This window comes from Zosterops lateralis (genome assembly GCF_965231275.1).
Source record: "Zosterops lateralis genome assembly, chromosome: W".
In the NCBI taxonomy this organism is placed as follows: Eukaryota; Metazoa; Chordata; class Aves; order Passeriformes; family Zosteropidae; genus Zosterops; species Zosterops lateralis.
Window position 1 is genome coordinate 31,026,119 of NC_139801.1, and position 6,000 is coordinate 31,032,118.

A 6,000-nucleotide genomic window follows, 5' to 3' on the forward strand; every position below is an offset into this window, starting at 1 on the left:
AGCTATATTTGCTGTCTAGTGCAGGGACATAGAGACTGAAAAGCGTTATCAGTGCCAGGAAGCCTGACTGTCTGGGTTTAATTTTGGTGTAAATTATCACCTGCTTTTGGGTGTGCAAAAAATGTTTCCTACCATAGCTGGGGCAGAGAGTCCTTCAAACTGCCTGGAGCCAGGGCAGTGACCCCAGCACAGATCCCACTGGAGTGGGTGGCCACAGCCTCCCTCCAGTTATGCAGAGCTGGCACAAATCTCCCATCACTGTCTGCTCTTGCTGACCTGTGACTCAGTTTGCAGGGCTGCAGTTTTTCATCTGAAGGTTTTGTAATCTTTGAAGATGTGATGGATTTCAGCACCGTATATCTACATTGCTCTTGCACTTGCACCAAGTTAGGTTTTCGAGTGAGATGCAGGTTCATATGCCTGGTCAGTTCAAGATGTAAAAACTGCATGTAACAGTATCTGAGGGTTATCCAGCCAGTGTTATTGCAGGCTCTGCTACACTGTCTCAATGACTGATTTCATTTTTGTCTATGAGGCTTCTCCCTGTGGTGAGAATTTTCTCAATGCACCTTTGACCATCAAAATCAAGAACTATACAGTTGAGTAAATTAAGGATCTTGCTTTGCTTTCTTATTCACAGTCACTGTTAATGCATTGGAAGGAAAAGACCACAAGGAATCTGTCAGGCTGGTTGCAGAAAGTGCTAATCTCTCAGAATAGCAACTTGCTTTCCTCATTTCTGGCATGTACACCCTCCTCCGAGAAGCATTGGGACTCCCCTTATCAACTTTCAAACAAGAAGTATGTTCTGGGAGTACTTGGAACCCTGATAAGGTAAAAGCTGTGTCAGACACAAGTCACCATCTAAATCTCATTTTCCTGGATGAGAAGCTGCACATAAAAATGATTCTCCAAGTTAAGGTTGTTGGAAGAAACTGTTAAAAATCTGGAACTTATTATTTCACTTGTTGGGTAGATTTAGAGTGAGCTTTTTGAAAAAATATTTAAACTTTATGAAAAAGATTCCTGTATCTATTTCTGCTTCAGCATGTTGTTTACTGTGCATGTTTGTTTTCACTCCTAAATTAAAACCACCAAAGTAATCATAGCAAAATTTTTTTGTAGGCATCAACACTCTCTCTTACTCTAACTGGGTGTTCACACATACCACTCATTTTTGTCCATGCTTATAATTTCTCAGTTTTGTTTGCCTCCTTTGTTCATATTTCTGCCATAGAGGAAGGAAGGTCTTAGGGCCAGAACAATATAGTGGAATTTGGAAGAAAGTGCAATTTCCACTTAGGCTGTGGATGTTTGGTGTGAATATGTGTAGTGGTGTGTTTTGGGGCTTTACCTGTTTTCTATATGCATCTCTTTGTTTTATACTGTTTCCCAATGGTTTTTCCCATGTACCCCATGTTTTACCCCATTATGGTTTACCCCAGTTACTGTTATTAATCAATCATCGTTTATATGACACCCGAGTCCTGTCTGTCACTTTGAGGCCTCACCCTGAAGTCTAGAAAATTCTGGTGAGGAATCCCAATGATTGGCAGGGTCCCAGTTCTCCTTCCCCCTTTGTTCCTTGATTTGTTCCCTGGGTTGTCACTTTGGTTTGGGGTCACTCCCTTCCCATTCTGGATTGGTTCCAAGCTGTAACCTCCCTCCTCCCCCACCCTCATATTTAAGTTGAAACCCCTCGAGTTCAGCAGGCTTTGGTGGGCTGACTCCTGGGCGAGAAGAGATTCAATAAAAACCCAGTTGAAGTTCCCCACCGGAGTTCCATTCCTTTATTTCTTGCATTGTTCATGCTGCTGCTGAGACAAAATCCCACAGGATTGGAACTGTATTCCAAAATACAGAACTGGACCTGCTTGCAGCGCCAGTGCTAGAGCGAGCCAGGAAGCGCGGGCAAAAGCCCCAAGAGAAGCACCGCACCCCCGCAAATATGTACACACCTGCCATGTTCCCAACCCCTATCCCTTCTTCATGGCTATTTTCTTCATTTTTCATGGTTCTTTACCTTACAATTTTCTCATTTTCATGTGAGTGAACCCCTTCTGGGTTTCCAGTACCTCTTTGTGGTGGTGGGTTTTGTTAAGCTGTTTTGGAGTTATGTATTCCAATGGTTCATTCCTGCTTCCCCCTCCCCAATAAATCAGGTACCATCCAAAGGTATCTCCTCCCCTGTCCCTCTGTTCATCTCTCCTGACCCTGCCCTTGCTTGGGAAGCTTTGGTCAGCTGTCCATCTTCTCCCTGACCCTGCTCTATGTTATAGAAAATTACCTGTCAGTCCAGCTTGAGGCCAATCACCTTTCTGCCCCACGCTCTCTACCCCCCGGTTTAAAAGTGGGCGTGCAGGCTTTTTTCAATCTCTTTTTCATCCCTCCATCTTGGGGAATAAAGATCTTTGAGAAACCATACGGAAAAGAGCCTTCTCTGATCCTTGCTCTGAAATCTAGACACTGCAACATCTGTTGCCGTATAAGAACAGCCTTGTTCTGCACCATTACCCGAGACTGCAGGCAGATTCGGGAATGGCCCTTGGCACTGCCAGGAATCAGAGCTAGCTGGGGATCTACCGGCCAGTGTCACCTCTTGTTTAAGATACAGCTTCAAATTTACCCAGGCATACTGGGAAAGCTCCCATATTGCAGGAAATGTAGTAGAAGTATACTTTTAATATTCAGACCTTATCTTTTGCCATTTCCTTTTTCTTGTTATAGTTTAAACAAGTTACTGCAAAATGTATTTGGGAATAAGGGCACATAGTTACTGTAAAAGAAGAATGTTTCTGAATAAAAAGGTGGCAGAGACGTTGTTTTGAAAAATAAAGGCTTCCAAGATATTTAGGTCTTTAAATTACAACTTGATTGAACACTTCTGAAAATTCTTTTCAATATATTGCCAGTCATTTCAAAACTAGTGGCACTCAAGTCTAAAATTTTTGGGGAGAGATACCAAATAAGTAACCACTATTTTAGTAGGTAAGAAATGATCATTTAAGGCTATATCATGTAAAATTTCATCTTCCTTGTCTTTTTAGGTTTTAAAAAAAGGCCTGAAGGAGCTCAGGTATGCCTGTTTACACCAGTTCTTTTAATGTTTGTTTTTTCATGGCTTTTATGTAACTGCTTCCCCAAATTAACTTTTTTACACAAAAACGTTGGTATAAAAATTACTTGTAAATATCTCATAATGCATCTGTTGCCAAATGTCATGCAAAGCCAGAGGAAAAAAACAGGTGTTGTGTAAGACTTGATTTAGCACTGTGAATGAGCAGTTTTATTTCACCTGCTGGGGAGAATGGTCTGATTTAGTCTGTAATGTAGGTTATGCAAATATGAGTGACCTTCTCTCTGCCATCCCCACCTTGCCCTGCAATATTTTTTAAAGTGTTTGGTAAGACAGTGGTAACATTTCAGAAGCTAAGAACTGCCCTACTTCTTTCCTTCTTTGAAAGGTCAATGATATAACGCTTATTAAACCCTACCACCATGTTCAGCTATGATTTCTCCTTCCCATTACCCAAGAAATCATGACCTTTGTTACAGCCTTTGCCAAAATCTGTATCAGTCTTCCATGAGTATTTCTGAAGGGATCATATCCTAAAAGGTAGATATCAGATGCTAGTAATATTTATAGATTTTCCCTTATTTCTATATTCAGTAGCAATGAGAGAATAACAGCAGTTGATGTTTTCTTCTGTAGTGAAACCTCTGCATTAAGGCTTAATTATTTTAAAACACTATTTTCGCACATTTCTTTAACATTCTGATTGCTCCCTAGGAGAAATAGATGTTTCTAATTCTGTCTTTTTTCATCCTTATTTGTCTGTTAACCTGTACATTGGCTTTCTCCTCATAAGCAGTTAAATCATAAACATGATTTACTTTATGAGCAACTTCAGGCAAACTAAAACTGCAGATGTAATTGGAGTGTAACCAATGAAAGGTGCCATTTGAGCCATAGTGAAAAGTGCCTTGCAAGTTGATAGTTTTGTCTGCGGCTCAGTGCTGGAGTTCAGCCTGCCTTTTGTCTTGAGAGTTCAAATGCAAGCTGCTGCCTCTGCCATGTCATGGAGTTCCCACCCAGGTTAAAGTAGGTCAGTAAGAAACTGACAAACTGCTTTTGACCCAGTGAGAGCTGGTGTTTTTTGAGGTGCACACAGAATGTGCCAAGTTTGATTATGGAATAATGAAGAATACTAAAAGTGCCATGCCAAATTCTCTGGGGCTGGGTGAATATTCTTCTTCTGAGCAGTGGAGAAAGTTGGTATAGGAGTGTCAGAAGTCACTCTTCAGGCTGGCTGTGTCTAGAAATGCAGACTCCCAGGTCCGTCTTTGTCATTTGACCACACTTTAATGACTTACGCTTTTGTAGTTGTGTTTGGTTTTTTTTCCTCACTTAATGGTTTATTCATATATTTTATTCAGACACTTTTCAGTCTGGATGAACTTTTTTATATCTTTTATATCTAGATACATCTTTTTATCTTATTGTTCTGGTTAATATGACTGATCTAGCAGCAATAGTTAGGTAACTGCATTTTTGCTGCTTGCAGACTTGAGTGTTTTATGTGCTGCTAGTTGCTGCTATGCTCCCATTATTCTCACAGTATTGGGACTCTTCCTAACTTCCGTCTCTGACAGTCTTACTTCCTGTGAGTAGCTCTCTTCACCTTGTGGCTAAACTTTTAGAAGACTAAATAGCTTATTCTACTCTCAAGCTGTGATAGTTAGAAATTTGGTAGCACCTTTAGCACCTTCATTTCCTCTGGGAAACATAATTTCCTACATTTCCCAATGGGCTTGGGTTTGGAGATTAAATGCTTGTTTTCAAAGCACTTACTAATTACATTCAGACACTTAGCCTGCCGCAGTGGCCATCAAGTGTACAAAGAACATGACATTGGTTGAACAGTGATGTCTTGGCATTATTGGCATCCAGTGTTTGGGCAGGTATTTTGCCTTTTAAGGCAGAAAAAGGGCCTATAGCCCTCATTTTTGTTCTGTCTTCTTTTAAAAAGGTTTGAACTCTGTGCCATGTAACCTTTTTTTTTTTTTCTTCACTTCTTGCATTCTGTTTTGTTTCTTTCAGTGAATCTGAAGCTTGAGCTAATACTGCCCATATATTTTGTAATTTTCAGTTTTCTGGTGAGATACCTGATCTTGGCTTCTAGTTTTGATGAAGAGAGAGACTGGAATACATGCTAACTTCTGATTAACTAGATCAGTATTACTAGTTTAAGAGTTGTAATTCCCTATTTCTTAGCCTGAGTGGCTGAGCCAGTGGGAATACATTCACACTAAATTGTGGGTGCTTTATTTCCCTCCCCTCACAGATTATTTAATAACTTTATGACTCAGGCAAATAACGTGGGATTGAGACATCTTCACACATTTCTTACCCTTTGAGTCCCTTCCTCGGAATGTTCCACTGACAAGTGATTGCCATCCATAGTTCAGGCTGAACTGTGCCATGTTCTATCTTATCTGTGTTGTGTGTGACTCTGTGACTGGCCTCATGTGTGTTGCTTGAGCCAGGAACAGAATTTTCAGCAAAATCATTGACTGCACAGCAAAAATAATGCAAACTCAAAGGTATTGTAATGCTTCTGTTTAAGTAACGCTCTTGGGTCAAGCAAGTGTTGTGGTAGGTATCATCATAATCATATTACAGCCCCCTGTCTCCAGCTATTCCACTACATAGTCAGGATATCCAGTCAGTGTCAGGATGGGTTAATGATACACTTGCATGAAAGTGTAAGTAATGTTTGCAGAAAGTCTTGTCTCCTCTGAAAGACTGACTCTTGCAGCCAAAAAAGCACTGTTCTAGTGCTTGCTAAAATGAATTGCTTTTTATCCAAGCACTATTTAAAAATGTGGTTTAACCCCACTTCTTTCTTTACAAATTCAAGCTGTAGTGACTGCTGTTTCATCTTTCCACTGTGTGAGTTGATGAGTTGTTTTTTCTCTGGTCATTAGACACTGTGAGCT